Source organism: Dromaius novaehollandiae, chromosome 2 (assembly GCF_036370855.1).
Source record: "Dromaius novaehollandiae isolate bDroNov1 chromosome 2, bDroNov1.hap1, whole genome shotgun sequence".
Taxonomy (NCBI): domain Eukaryota; kingdom Metazoa; phylum Chordata; class Aves; order Casuariiformes; family Dromaiidae; genus Dromaius; species Dromaius novaehollandiae.
Window position 1 is genome coordinate 68,375,851 of NC_088099.1, and position 16,457 is coordinate 68,392,307.

The window sequence follows — 16,457 nt, forward strand, 5'->3', positions numbered from 1 at the left end:
CCGATGGAAATCTTAGAGGAAAAAAAATACTTGTGGCATTCTTATTAGCAGCAGATGAGTCCATCTTGACTATAACTGTGCACCATTCAGAAGTATACTCTGAGCTGCCATGAACTACCCACAACAATTTCCCGACTCATCAATGTTCAGCAATCTAAAAAACTGTCTCTGTGAACACTGCAGATGTCCTTCCCAAGCCCTGGAGGACCGCACCCAGAAAATGAGCTAGTTTGTCAGCTATGCTGAGGGCTTCACAGCAAATTTCAAAATCAAACCAAGATCTCAAACCAACTGCTCCACAATGATTGTTCCTCACAGCCTAAAAACCAGCTATGCCTAATCATAGCTGATTACATCCAGGCTTTCTTTCCACTGGCCACATCAGGTGTTGCAGCTGCTGATGCTTGGAGTGATTACACCCGGCCAAGAGCACTAATCAATTACCTTTATCACAACATTTCTGATCATGACAGACGGAAGTGCTCTAAACATAGTACATGATTTATTTGCAGTGTTTTCTAATTTAGCCACCAAGACAAGTTAGTTACTGAGCTGAATATCAAGAGTAGCTTGGTGTTTAGAGGTTAATCTAGAGAAAGCAATTTTAATTTCAAGATAGTAAAGCTTTCAGTAAAAAAAATCTGTGAAAATTAAGTCCTTATTCACTACTTTGCTATTTTCCTAGTTATCAACAGAGTACTGCTAATATAAGATGACATTAGGAACTCCCAGTGTCTAGTACCACTGTGCTCCTACCTATGCAGACAAAACAACGGAAGAGTTGTTCATGTCTAACCATTTCATTTGTAAGTAATGGCTTGTAAGTTTGCTGTGGACTTCTTCCTTGATTATCAGTTTTCATGAGGAAATGGCACTTCTTGAGAGACAGAATGGACTGCATATATAAGTTTGGAATACACGTCATCGATGCATAAAGTATTTTCCTTCAATTCCTCCTTCAAGATATGATTCCTTCAGCCCTGAAATCCCACGAATAAGTCTCCCACTAGTCCCCTTTTTAAACCATGCACAGTGATATTTTCAATGTACATTTGCCATATACATATCTGTCTACCTATATATAAATACACACAGAGACGTTGGAGCATCTGAAAATTTTAGCCCGAGTCTGAGTTCTTAAAAGTTACTTCAAACAAAGGCTAAATGCCAAACTGTTTGAAAAATGACACATCACATGTTTATGTGATATGAGAGCACACCCTTAGGTGCTCTCAGCGATTTTACCTGGTGTCTAAAGATTTGGCTTTGGTAGGGTTTTATCAGATTTCAGCAGTTATAACATAATACCAGAAAAATGCTAGTAATTGCCGCATGTCTATATGAACCTGTGTTAACTAAGTACTACATATGCTGTTACATCACTAATCTATTCTACTGTGAAATGTCTTATAATTCTCCCTCAAGGGATAAAAGCAAAAAGGAAAAAAAAGGCAAAGAAAAAGACCTATTTCTTCAGGACAAGTCTATTGGGAGTAAAATGAGTAGAAAGGTGGTCAGATCCCCAATGACATACAGCAGTTATATCAATGATTGATTTTGTGGTAGAAATGATTCATTTTCTTTCATTCCGGTCTAATTTTAAAACAATTTTTATACTTCCGGATTTTTTTTTATTACATCTTAATATATAATTCAGGGTCTTGGAAAATTTTGAGACTATGAGACTGAGACTGACCTTCAGACCTTCTCTCAAATAATCACACGTGACTTTTGGGATCTCACAGGAAACACTTAGCAGAGAGTGGGCTACATTTAGTTTGGAAAGCATTGCTATAATAAATATCATATAATGTAATTTCTTATTTTCAATACATTATATAATACAAAGAGACAAAGGAGACAGACAACATTTCAAACTGCCAATAATTTCAGTTGACAGGAAACCAAATATAAATTTTTTTTTTCTTTGAGGGGAATATCAAACTATTTGGTTTTCCCTGAATTTTGGAACTCAGCCAGGTTTTGAAACCTCACCCTCATTCATGGAGGAGAATGAAAGTATCCATAAAATACTGATATCTGATGGGGAAACACATGTAGTCCATTGAAGTCCACAGACAGGCTTTCTCTTTCTCAGAAATACTGAAATCTAAGATGGTGCATCAGAAAACAACAGAAAAGTTGCATTTTAGACTCATTAGTTCAGGTCACTGCTCTGTGTCAGAGGACAGTAACCTCTGTCAGACTAAAAGTATGCCTAATAAAGTATGCCTGTCATATTGTATGGTGTTATGGAAGATATTTTTCTTTATTTTCCTTCCCAGAAGTGGAACCCAGATTTTGATGTTTCATATTGGTCATTTAATTTGTCTGCTGTAAAGCTGTTAATGGTAGTAGAATGATCTAATCCTTTAAATCTGGCAAACCTTAGGCTTTATGACATGCTGTAGCACTGAAGTCTGCAGAATTATTTCCTTTCATTTATTTTAAGGATATTTAAGTTTCCACTGCCTGTGACTGTAGCTTTCCTTTCTGGGTACTTAAAGCAAGACTTTAGCACCTCTCTGCCTGAGTGAAGCAGGCTGAGCAGCTATCAGCAACTACTCCTAGATCTTTGCCTCTGAAAGAAAATCTGCTTGTCCAGACTCCTCACCGTCTGAAAAGACCAGATTTTTCTTCCTACTGTACATGAATCTGTATGTATATGAGTTAAATTGTACCTACTGTTTTGCTCACAGAATCAGCCTTACTAGATTTTATGTGCTCCTCTAATTTTTCCTAAACTTGATAGCAATGTGTCATGACCGTATCTTCAGCTCAGCCTTAAAATCACCAACAAATATGGTACAAGAGCAATTCCAGCACAGATCTCTGCAAGTCACTGCTGGGTCATCTACACTTTGAAAAACAGCCAGTACTTAAAACTTTTGGTGCCTAGCCAATATTTAATTAGGGACAGGATTTTACCTGTGTAGCATAACATAAAGTCCCTTTTTCTAAAAAGCATCATCAAAACCTCCTAAAAACCTGGATGATATATGCCAGACCTTCTCTTCCCAATATTTTAAATAAAGTTTTCAAATAACTTCAAAGACCAGCTGAGGACTTTAAGCAGAAACTGTGTTGTTGGTCTGATGATGTAATTTTGTTTTTTTAAGTATATGTTTCCGTTCTGATTACACTGAAATGTTTCCCCTCTGTGCAGGATATTGTGCACTCACCTTCAATTCCCAAGGTCACTCTTGGTTCCATTTTGGAAGCTAGGCTCCCTGGTTACTGTCCTATAGCAACCAGGAAAAGCTCCTATTTTAAGGGGTCTATTGCATGTGTTTGTCAGTAGCTTTCCAGTTTTGGAGCTGAGATCCCTCGCAGCTTGAGATGAACACCATCTGCTTCTGGCAGCTCACTGGAATTAAGATTCCCAGGTTGTTCCGCGATTTCCTCCCTTGAGACTTCTCCCTTTCTGAACAACACATAAAGGTTTCCCTTGGGTGAAATCTCCTTGGGATGAGAATTTCAACAATGGACTTCTCCAGTCTGGTCTAACTGCTTCAAGCAATTAGCTTTTCTTCAGTCATAACATCCTTTAAACTTTCTTTTCCCATTGATCTCTCTGCAAATAGAGGTTCATGGAAGTAAGTGCAATTCTCCTGCCTCAAATGAATTTTAATACTTCCTGTGTGGCAGCAGGCTCTGTCTATTTGCCTTAATTAAGAAAACCTCTTTACCTCTAAGCTTAGAAGTTTGAGTGGTATTTCACACTCGGCTTGGAGATAGGAGAAATCTTGCAATTAATAGAACCAAAAAGAGCCACTGTGATCAGCTGATCTAACTCCCAGCACAAGTTGAGCTGTTTCCTACTCCCTGAATGCATTTCTGAAAATGTTTGGACTAGAATAACAAGGTCCAACAGACCCTGCAGGATGTGCCCTTCTACTCCACAGACTTTCCCTCTTGAGTAAAAATGTGGCTAACAGCAATGTGGCTATTTAAGGAGACAAACATGCCTTACATATGTTCAGCAGCACTGCAAAATGAAAGGGAGAGGCAGGAAGGAAGAGGTAGAATCTGAGGAATGCCAGCCCCTGAAAGAGATCATGACTGATCAATGCATGCATATGGAAAAATCCTTTTGGTTAAAGAAGAGAAAAAAAATGACAAGGACAGAAGGAAGAAAATTGGAGGGGGTTGATCAAAGCATGAACAAGGGCACTAGTAGTGGGCTAGAAACGCAGAGACACACTTTGGCTAGATGGGTCAGCATGCAAGATAGCCAGCAATGTCCAGTATTTAACCCACTTACAAAAACGACACTGAATAATTTTCAAAGATGAAGGAACCCTCACTAGGGAACATGGAGGAGGCTTTACTCCAGGAAAACAACATTTGAGGTGCTCTGGTTTACCTTCCTCCACTTGTATGAATGTGAACGCTCATGAGCACCAATTGGCCCCACTCAGCTCCTGAGTTTCTGGAGCTGTTGGAGCCTGTGATGATGCCTTCATGGCCTTACGGGAAGCTGTCAGCTTCCTCCTTCAGCTGAGAGCAGCATTTGGGGATGCTTCTGATGCTTCCCATGGCCGTTATCACCCTGTCCCTTCCCTGACAGTAAACTCAGGGATCAGAACACCCTTCTTTGCCTTGTCTCAGACCCAGACATGCCAGTGTGGACCCTACTGGCCTCCGCCTTCGCAGACCACCCCGAGTGCTGGTCTCTTATCCCAGGAACTCCTGTGTTACTACATATACACAGATGCATGTCTCCCCTATTACATTTCACAACTCAATTTTTTTGCCAGGTTCACTCCTCTTCATATTTTTCCTTTTTGTACAGTGAATCATACACAAAGTTCAAAATAATTTCCAAAGCTCCCGAATTAAATGCACAGTCCATAACCTACCAAACCCTGACAAAGCAATTGGAGGCAGCCTGATAAAATCAAAGACACATAGCAAAGGTGTAATGGAAATGCAGAACCCTCTGTGTGAAAGTACTTTTGAATAAAGAAAGCATTCTAGAAGAAAGATTAACTGCTCTCCTAATATCTGATGTTCTTTTCTATTCTTTAGCTTTTTCTTCCATATACCAGCGCTAAACTGACTTACAGAACACACACAGCTTTCCTCTTCTTTGAACACCAATGGGACCAAACTGCAAGCAGCTCTGACTTGCAATTCACATGTGACACCAACAGAGAGACGTGTACTTTCCAGAAAGCCTTATTAATTCTTGTACAGAACATACCACCAGGGATATTAAAGGGCTCTAACTAACAACCTTTAATTCAGCTTCATAATGCCCCTTAAGCCCAAGATTAGGTGCCTCCAGTAAGATCTGCATCACTATTTGACTCCAGACACCCAAAACATTGTTTTCAGAGATGCCAAGCATTTAATGAAGTTGAAACAAGCCATTTTACAGCTGATATTCTGGGAGCTAAATGACCCAGAAAATCAGATCTTAAGTTCCTATTTAACCCAGGGTGCAAAGCAGAATCAAAGGTTGATTCATGGAGTCACAAGCCAAAAAAGGTAAACTTGGGGCCTGCTGTCTGTGTACCGAATGACATGCTCTACTTCTTACCTATGCCCCACAGTCTGGGGCCTGAAGCAACTGTTTTGGTTATGTGTCACTAAAATCCGATTAGTCCAAAGTGACCTGCCAAAACACCAAACAACAGTCTCCAGAAGCCAAGGGCAAGGATCTTCCCTTCAGATTAAGCCACTAGATCATTTTGCTTTTCTACATGTGACTATCTGATGTGAAGGATGTCTCCTTTCTCTCAGAGATACTGCACTCATTCAAGGCAATAGATTTATTGTCGAGATGGTGCTGAGTCCTCTTTAAGCAATGGAGTTTCAATAAAAGTAACGGCAGAGTTTCTGGCTCTCGGTGCAGCACCACGTCAGTAAGTCCAAGGACTCCAGATGTTTCTCCAAAGAAACGTCATGGCAACAGTCTCTCAGACACAATGCCTCTGTGTTGCAGCATGCTTCAGGGGTTGTCATCATGACCTTCTTATTGCTGCCACTCCTCTTCACTCCATGCCCTACGGGTTTGCTGCTTTGGCTGACCTAGTCTCTTCTCAGTACATTTAAGACTTCACCATGACTCCTCCGGTACTGCTGCTGTCCTGCTCCAGGGCTCTGGGTTGTTGCAGACAACATTTCAGGTAATAAGTTATCTACTTGATGAGTGATCTCAAAACCTAATGGTAAGCTTCCTTGGGACCGGAAACTTGTGTTGCCAAGGATTGTCATCACATCAGCAGACCCTTTACTCACTGAGGAAATGGTACTGCTCAGCTGCTGCTCACATCACCAGGATGCTCCCTTGCTCCAGTGTATGCAGTTCCTCACGTCCCTGACTATTCTTGAATTTAGAGTAGCTCACAAAGTCTGGATCTCACATCAACTTTCACATCAGAGTACTCAGAGCCAAGAGGGTTTGGTCCCATCCATTACAAAGATGGAAGGGTGGGATAAGCAGGGAATTGTCACATCTCTTTTTAATGATCTAACAACCCAGCAACACTCAGATCTAAAATTCTGGGTTGTGCCCCTTTCCACATAAAATTGCGTGAAGGCTAACAAGCAAAGGAGTGGAAGAATCAAACTAGGGTCAAGCTCACATGAATGCGTACTGGAGCTACTGCTTCATACTTGCTAGAAATGTCTGTTCAAATAATTAGTTTGAGGCATACCATTAATTCTAGTAGTTTTATTTTCAGGGTGGCCTATTTTAGCTTTAAGCAGTTCATTTTCTCTAAATGGGTCAGAGTTCTGCAATTCCATGATTTCCTGCTGTTACTTATGCATCAATGGCTTTTCCACCTGATTGCCCAATGAGAGCTCAGAGGTGGAAATATCTGATTCAGACCAGAAACTGTAGCTTCCGGTAACTGCAGCTGATTCATCCTGTGAGCAAACATTTCAGGAGACTTGGGAATCAAACTGGCAGCAGCTACAGGAATGGATGTAGTGTCCTTGGGTACACCCTATTGATGAAGTACTGTGTTCCCTTCGTGATCTCACAATATATTCATCTTCCCAAATTAAACACTTCTGGGCAGCTTTTTCCACTCACTTACACAGAAAGCTCCTGGGCCAAACTGATAACTCACTGAAGGGAGGCAGGGGGAAGAGAAATCAACCCACTGATTCTCTCTCTTGTGCCTGTTTTCAAGCCAGACTTTGCTCTCTTCCACCTTTTGAGCCTGCCAACAAAACTTTTCAGACACTGCTCTCCAGAGCATTTCCAGTATCACAAGGCTGAGCGCACCCAGAGGCATAACATGCCACTGGGCATGTTTATGTGGATGTCCCCTCTGAAACAACCATGTGCACAGGAGAAAAGCAAAGCACTGACACAGAGGCCTCCTCAACAGCCGTTATCGCAGCCCAAATGGGCACAGTTGTTTTGTCCATAAGCTCTACAACAGCCAGTTCAAGTAGGCCTTTTCAACTCACAAGAAAATTGCTGCTGAGCCACAAAGTGCCTGTTCTGAGCAGTTCCGCTCCATTTAGCCTGTCTTCCATGTAGCCCCAGGATGGTGCTGGGTATAACAGCAGGTATTAATGGGGTTACATAATGCAATAGGAGGTCAGTTAATGGACAAAATACATATGAGATGCACAAAAAACACACTCTAGGTAATAAAAAAGGCATAGCTTGGCCCCTAATTTGCCTCAGCTAGCAGAAGAATCTGCTGACGTATGAATTTATACATGATCAGCAGAAAATTCTTTTGTCCCACAGACCTACTTTCAGTGAGGTATACAAAAACTAATATGCATTTGTAACTTTATAACTACTTGAGTCATAATCATTGGCTACGCATATCCCTGAAGCCAGGTCTGTGCTTAAGTAATTAACTAAACATGGATCGTCGCATATGAAAATCTTAAAATGCCCCATACTATTGAGTAATAATTGTATATCCCCTTTCACAGATGGGGAAAGTGAGGCAGACAAAGCTTAAGAGAAATGCCACAGATCAGAACGACCGTAGAGCTATAGCTAAAATACGTGGACATCAGATAACTCTCACACAACTCTTCTAAAGGAAGCAAGCCACCTACTTGGCTATTATTCCACTGGAAGCTTAAAATAACCTTTACAAAGAGCATATTATAAAATCAAAAATCGAGCCATCATCCAGTAGACGAACACCTAGAAGACAAATGTCTAAAACTGACAACCGAGGCTTGACTTTTCAGCAACGTCAAGCATCCTCAGTGCCTACCTGATTTCAGATGGATGTGTGGGCGGTTCTGCAGCTTGGAAATGAAGGGCTCAGGAGGACCAGAGAACAGGCCAAACATGGTGCTGAATTCCCAGGAGCTGGTAGGATATCACTGATAGGAGCAAGACGGCCTGTCAGCCTTCTGCGCAAGCTGAAGAAAAGAGTGCCAATGTCAGGAAAAGAAGCTGTTTCTTCTCTTACTTATAATGTTTTTAAATCCAGGGCATCTTCTTAGGGAATACACAGCCAGGTATAGTTAGTGGCTCCAAGGGTACTTCAGGCTATTATTTCTTTTTATACTTAGCTGCTAACCATAAAATTGAACTAGTTAAAATAGAAGGATGTGCTAAAAAATTGGATAGCAACAGAAATATGGGATTTTTTCAAATGTTGTCTGGAAAATATTTTAAATGATCTCACTCACTTCCCAGTTGCCCTGCAAACTCTACCCTCAGCTCCTCTTAAGTCACCCACACTACTTACCTACCAAAACACAGGGGAGACATATCAGTTCTCCATCATACTTGGTAAAAAGACCACATTTTCACTTTTACTCTTGAAGAATATCTCTCTCCAGCCTCCAATTTGCTGCAAGCTATGCTAATTCCTCTAGCCTTCTTAAAATATGCTAGAAACATCATTTTCTTTATCTTAATCATTATCTCAGTTGGAGACACCGAGCTGCTATCTTCTTTGACTTTGTTGTCTCCACGAATACAAACAAAACTGTACTTTATTGATTTGTTGCAACAAACTAAGCAATACGTGCATCTCCCCCTAACACAAAGGGGGAGAGGATTAGCAGATCTATTGTTCAGAAAATACTACTTTGTTCGAAATCTGGAGGTTGTTGGGGGGAAATGACACAATGATATAGCAGACTCTGTCCACACTCCTGGGGTAGTACAAAATTTGCTGGTATATGAAAAAAGATGTTAAGGTCATTGTGCAGAACCAGCTTATTCACTCTATATTATTTTAAATGACAAGAGCATTTTAGTAAGTGTCCTTTTAAAGTTACATAAACTTTCAGATTTATTTCAATTTGGCTGCATGAAAACCGAAATTTGCCCAGCAAAGATCATTTATAAAAGCTTCAGTAGAAAAGTTCTTTAAGCCAAGGATATTGCCACCTTTTTGTGTGACATTCATTTCTCTCCTTGACATGAAAAAAGCTTGAAGACTGCATCAGAACCTGGGGCTTCTTGAAGGTGTGACTCCATTTTTTTGCTTTACCTAATATATATTATTTCAGCAATATGCTAAACTTCCAGCTCTACCGCATAACACAGTCTTACTAATGTTGTTTCTCTCTATGGGTTTTATACCACCATTGCAAACTGGATGAGATAAGCTTTTTTCATCAGGATGGACATAAAAAATCAGTTTGCCTCATCACCTCTGGAGGTTTGCTGGCAGAGTAGATTTGGTCCTCAGCTCTCACACAACTCCTCCGAGCTTTTGTGGCCCACTCCATCCATCCCCAGTGGCAGGAAGCTCTCCCAGAAGCACACAGACTGTTGTTATTCATCCTTTGATCTGAGGCTTGGCTGCTTTGAAATGCTTGGCTCTTCTCTCCTCCCTCCCCCTTTATTCCCATGCTTAAACTTAAAAGGTAAGCTCACACCAGGAGGAGGATCCCAAAACTCAAACCAAAAACCAACATCCAACAGTTCCCTGCTCCCAGCTCCATTGATCTACAAATGCTCACAATGCTATGTTTTTAGGATCCAGACTTGAGCTGGTAAGTCCTTCAGGGCAGGGATACTGTCATCTTGTCAGGTGATATTCAGTTCCGTGAAAGGGCTGAAAGCCAACATCAGAATTCATTTCCCCAGTGCCTATTCAAATCACACAGGTGCAGCCAGGAGCACAGAGCCTCATCAGCCCTCCCTCTTCAAAATATTGACTGCCCTCCTCCTGTTAAATGGGAAATGAGAACTTTTCTATTCTTTTTTCATGTTTATTTCACGTGTTCATTTTAGATACTTGGTGAAATTTGTCATATGGGCTTCTGTTGGCTGTCCCAGAACATGGTGTGCACCCTTATTACTCAAGATCTGTCTTTTGCATCACTGCTTCTCAGCCTGCTTTCCTGAGATAAAAAGTCTCTTCAGTCATATTGCCTGTCAGCCCTTTTTCCTAATAATTTTTTTAGCTCACTGGTCAATATCAATCAGATCTGAAAGACAGATGAGATCTTGAAGATGTGAAGTTTCTACAAGTTCTGTGAAACTCAGAGGTCCAGCTAAAGGGAAGAAACTATATTCATGTCCCTAATAAGAGAAAGGCAGGCAAAATTCAGCCTTATCTATTCCAGGAAGCAGCACCTTACAGAACTAATCAATGTACATATATACCCACAGTAAAAACATGCAGGGAACATGGGAAAAAAACTATCATGTGCATGTGTATCTGCATAGGAGGGGTGGGGGGAAACAGAAGTTATGGGATATGATGGAAAAACACAGATATTGTGGGAAGTACAATTGTTCAGGGCTCTGGAAGGGGACAAAGTGTAGCTGCAAGAGGTGGTCATGAAGCCGCAGGGGTGAGTTGGGCTTATTCTGGAGCGCAGAGGGTTACATGGTATTCAGCACACAGATCCATAGGACATCAGGCTTTGTGGAGAGCCACTTCTTGAGATCACAGAAACCCTGCTCATACCCCAAATCAGAAACAACAGAGAATTAAAAGCCTTCTCTCTGACCCACATTACTAATAAAGGTTTGCTTCATTTCCCTGGGTTATTTCTATTTCTGACACATTCTTCTTAAAGAGCACAGCTGACTGGCATTAAGCAGTCAAACATCTGAGTTGTGGTGTTTGTAGTATTTTATCCTATGCACTTCTCTCACAGGCCAATCACTTAGTCAGCTGATGTCCCTGTTCCTTGAGCAGGCATCTGTCCAGAACAAATTCCACATTGGGTAGCTGTCCCCTAGGCTCAGGGGGACAACTGAGAAATTCCCACCTTCTTTCTTCTTTCCAGGTAGGAGATGAAGTAAAAGTAGCCTTGCAAATCACAGTGGGGGGGGGGGGGGGGGCGCGGGGGGAGGCTTCCTCAAGCTGAGATCTGACTCTAAGCTGAGGATTTACACAAGTGTAAAATGGCTATGAAACACTACAAAGACGGAACGGTGAGTCAGCCTGCTTTGACCAAATGTCAGTGACTGCAAAAGGTCCTTTTGTTTTCAGGGGACCAGGCAATTGGCCCTGTTTTGAAATACCTCCGTGTGGTTTCCTTAGTATACACACTGTGCTTCAGGCCACTCAAAATTCTAGAAATGCACCAGGTCTACTTCCCCACCTATTAGTAGTACTACTCTTTCCTATCAGTCAGAGAAAGTAATGTAGAGACTGAAAAGTTGATCACTTCCACCATCATTACATTGTCACTGAAGTAGATTGGAATCGTTACAGAATGAGAAATTAGATGTAAAATGCTTTTTTCTTGGATTATATTTGCTTCAAATACTCTGCCAGGGCCAATTTAAGGAACCCAGCAATTTCAAGGGAGATTTGCCAAAATAGCTTTTCTCTCTCTGATAATCTGCTCATTGGAGCATTGCCCCCTTCACTGTTAATGGGATAATGACTGTGACTTGGATTTCACAGAAGCAAGGTTTGCAGGGAGAGGTAATATCTTTTCCTAGGCAGGCTGATGATATAGCTGGAGATATTAGACAAGATTTCAGGGGCACAAATCTGACATCAAACCCTAAATTTCACAATATCCCCTCTGTAACACCAAGGAGCAAACCCCCCTGCCACAGACAAGCAGGTCTGAGAGACTCATGCAGAGGTCCTCCTCAGGAGTTAGCAGCTGGTGGAAGAGAGGTGCATTTGCCCCATGGTGGAGAGCCGTGTTTGAACAAGCTTTCCTCCTCCTTGCAGAAGAAAAATGCTTGAACCGTACGAAAAGTCTTCCTTTCCAGCCTGTTCTCAGCCAGCTTGAACTTTCCTTTGGTGGAACCGCAAAAGTGCAGAATACTCCTCCTTCTAGTAGCCTGCACAGACCTACAGCCGGCACCAGCAGTGTTTCATCATACCTTTTTGTATCCCCTCCTACCTACCCACACACTACAGAAATGCATGAAAGCAGCCTTTCAAGACCCAGACATGTCTGATCTTCTGCATGGTGGCCTGTCTCTCTAGCCAACGCACTGTAAACCATTAATTTCACATTCTGGGCCCTGTTGCCATCTATTCAACTAGAAAGTACAAAGCATGTAAGAGGGGGAAAACTTTGCTCTTTTGTCTGTAAGCTTTTCAGACTCTACCACGCTACTGCAATAGGAACACAGAAGGGTACACAAATAGATACAAAGAGGAAAGAGAGGCTTCACACACACAGACCTTTTCTCTGCAGAATTGCTGCTTCTTCTGAAATTACTAGTATCAGAGTCCAATGTGAGATCAAGATAAATTGTTTACCCCCAAAAATCTGTTATGCTGCCTGGTTTTGGGATGCCTTCATAGACAGCAGCAGTCTAATTTTTCAAAATTATTGTGTTCAAATGCTTCCTACAGACCCCAGTGAGAAATCCAGAGACTTGGGACCTTTGGAAAGCACAGGCATCCCAAACCAAAATCCTTGAGAGAAATGACAAGTAACCTTGAAAGACTTGCATTTGTGTTAAAAGAAGAGCTCGTGTGCAAAGTCTATAGAGTTTGCAACTTGCTTCTCCTGATTCAAAAAATAAAAGCGAGTATGTAGCACTTCCACAATAGCAGCCTACTCCAGAAGGCATTACTGCCACTCCTGTTCACAGCCCCTGTAGGCCAAGGACAGAGGAAATCTGGGGACAGAGACTTATCCTGCCCTCAAAAGGACAGCCTCTACGTCAGCCCAATGGGTAAAGAAACCTGCAGAACCCTTAGCCCTAGGAGTCACATACAACGAAGTGCCTATGCACCCATGTAACACCGTTATTTCTCTGAATAGTTAGTGTGAGGTTCCTTAATGAGTCAGTAAACAATTTTGTCACATTAACAACATATACCCCACTTGTAAAAACACTCATGCTAAGCAAAGCAGCCTTCTATAAAAAAAACCCCAAAAACAGGCCCTGTGGTTTATTAGAAGGATTTGCAGTACATTATCTAAGGATTGCTGATTGCAAACTAAGCTCAAGAGACATGAATCAAAATTTTCAAGCTATAATTTTCAATAATGGTATTAAATGCATGAGACTTTTCAAGAAAGCTCAGGTACTGCGGGCTGTAGAAGAGTAGAAGGTGAGATTTCCCTACCAAGTGGCAATTAGGATCTTTAATTATGGGTGAGCATTAACAATTGAGCTTCTGGTCTTTGCTATAAATGTATGTGTCTATAGCTTCCGTTAGTCCAGGCTTGTCTGAACTGCAAAGTGAAGGTCCACTCCCGTCCTGTTTGAATCAGTAAGTGAAAATGCTGTGTTCAGTAGTTTAACTTACACTACAAAGTTAAGTTTGAACTTTGAATTCTGTGGAAAGGACAGAAAGAAATATCATTTCAATGGTTCAAGGAGTTTTTCATGCCTCTGTAAAACCTGAGCTACCCTCTTTTTCACAGTATAAGCAAAACTAGGATCTTTGGGATAATGGGTTTTGGTTCACTGCAAAAGCTATGTTTTTTTTCTCCTACCTAGTGAACAATAAAGCTGGTTGAGCTCTTTCTCATCAGACATCTGCACGCTCGCTTGCTCTCATTGACAGAAAGTCTCACAACTTTTTGGTTCTGTCCCCAGCTCTGTTATGGCAGATGCATCCATCTGCCATATGACTGAGTCAAAAATGACTACTCTGAGTGCTATCTTTGCATCTTCCTAATTTTGAGACCTTGGGAAAACACGGGGAAGAAAAGAAATAGCTTAAAATACTACAATTAAAAATATATAAATAATGAAACAACTTTGTTTCAATGCTTGTGGCAGATAGGGAAATGGCAACTCCAAAATCTAGTCAACATGCTTCCCAGAACAGATCTTTCAAAGATGTTTTAATCTTGAGTCAGAAAGATTGAGACATGTCACCCAACACTTCTGATCATGGTAGAACTCTAATTTAATGAGCTGATATACTTGATTTGCCACTGATGATGATCTTGAGACTCAATTAAAATGCTAAGTGAACACCTTTGCTACACTGGCATTGGAGTGAATTTCCGTCTTCTGGCTCCACAGGGTTGGATGCATGACTTCAGGAAAAAAATATTCCATTGAAGTTAAAGTTCATATTTGGACTCATCTAAGTTTCTTTCAGACCACAGGATTTCTTTTTCTCCCTTTCACTATGTTATTCCTTCCCTCTGGCCACAGCAGCTATTTATTTGTAAGTTACTTTAAATCTCTTCCTTTTTATAAGGCACTTCACTTTTGACAGCATTGGAAAAAAATGCAGCTTTGCCTTCTAAATTTAGTAGAAGGGGAAGAAAGAAACAGATTGTTTGCTGGTCTCTCTGCTTCTATTCTTCTGTTCCAAACTATTCTACATAAGTTCCTGTCTATTGCCTTTTGTAAATAACATCTGCTTTTCAAACTCCCTGTCTGCTAATTAGTCTGAATCATTTGTAGAAGTACAGTACTTATTTAGAAACACACAAATCAAATGTTAATGGATAGTAACAAGAATTTCCCATTCACTCAGCATTTACATCCATTTCCACATGAGAGCTATGTAAAAAAAAATAATTGATAACTAGCAAAATTGTTGGGGGAAAAAAATTCAAAATTATGCATTTAGGTTGACACTGCCAAATACTTTCTAGCTTGAGAATGATTTTTCACGTGATATTGATTGTCCTTCTTCTCTCTTTTCTAACACAACAACTGGTTTGGGAAAATCTCCTCTCTACTGCAGAGAACTTCAGCCCATATCCTTTCTTTCTCAAGGGAACAGCTCAATGCCAGGTTACAGAGTAATTCTCACTCAGCTGCTTTCTCTCTATTTAGATATTTCAATACAAAACTAAATAGTGCAGACCAGATCCAGCAATAGGGATAGATGGAAGGAAGTTTTGAAGTACTCATATCCTGGTTATTAAGAACTTGCTATTAGGAGATGGGAGACAAATCTAAATCTGCTTTGCCTAAAGAAAAATATGGCTCTGAACCAAAAATGTCCACCTCTGCAAGGTAAACTTCCTGAACTCCAGGACCTCAGAGATAAGCCCTAACATCTGATAAATCCAACCTGAATGGTCCAGACTGCATCAGCAAGTGTTTCACCTGAATTAAGAACACTGAATGACAAAACAGAAAAATTAACAAGTCCCACACTACTTCGATTAAAACTTGGCTACGAAAAGTTCTCAAGAGCCAACTGGAAACAGAACTGTGAGTCAGAGCCGTGTCAGAGGGGATCCTGAAAGGGTTCATTCTTGGCTGTGTGTTTTTTAATGTGTTTTATGAATGATCTGGAGAAATACATGAGTGATGCCTGAGGAAAAAAAGCACCAAAATCTGGCTGTACACCAGTTCTTAACAGTTACCAAACCATTTCCAGAAGACTCAGCCACTGGATCCTCACCCCTCTGAAATCCGGAGCAAGGCGATACATATTTTAGGCACAATACTGAAAGCTGGAACTTACCTAAACACCCATCCCAGTTTTGGTCCCTCAGGTGCATCAATGTCTCTTCTAGCTCTCCTGGAAAAATGCTCTTTCCAAATCTTGCCCTCCTGGCTTACAGTTTAATTCTTCAAGAGTCACACAAGCAATTGGGCAGTCACATACAGAAGCAGATAGCAGACAAAGGCATTACAAATCCTTTGAAAACAACAGCTCTAATGCCAGGTTCCTGACTCTGGCTCCTCTTTTCTTTGGAAAGACGGAGTCCCTGGAAAAGAGAAAGGTTGCTGAGTTTGGGGAAACAGTACTCCCATTCCTCACCTCTGTCAGCTGAAAATGCTTGAAAAGCCCCAAATAGCAACTAGCTATATACAACTAGCCAGTCCCTCTGGCAGGTAATGGCACTACTAAGGTGATCCCTTGACACCAGAGCAAAAGAATGGCCATAGAAGTTCAGGCTAAGTGTCCATTTAACCAGGCATCCCAACTGACACTTATAGCCAAGAGTGGGCACCAAGGGAAGGATATGAATAGGGTAGGCATATATGTTCCTTTCCCTGAGTGTCTTCTCATCTTCCAGTTCTTTTTCGTTCAGAGGATTTCCTGAATCTGACATGGTTTGTCTACTTTTTAAACCTTAAAAGCTCTCTCTTCCAACTATTCACCAAGTCTACTTTAAACCCATGGAACTTTGCG

General features: G+C 41.1%; 1 long non-coding RNA gene across 1 annotated transcript in view; it reads right to left on the reverse strand.

Moving 5' to 3' along the window:
- Positions 1 to 16,457, reverse strand: part of LOC112980867 (uncharacterized) — a 100,124-nt gene that overhangs the window by 67,930 nt on the left and 15,737 nt on the right. Inside the window, exons 2-3 of the long non-coding RNA XR_003258532.2 lie at positions 15,783 to 16,029; positions 8,208 to 8,358 (exon numbers count right to left, since the gene is read on the reverse strand). This is a non-coding gene — a long non-coding RNA (uncharacterized LOC112980867). The remainder of the gene's footprint in view (positions 1 to 8,207; positions 8,359 to 15,782; positions 16,030 to 16,457) is intronic.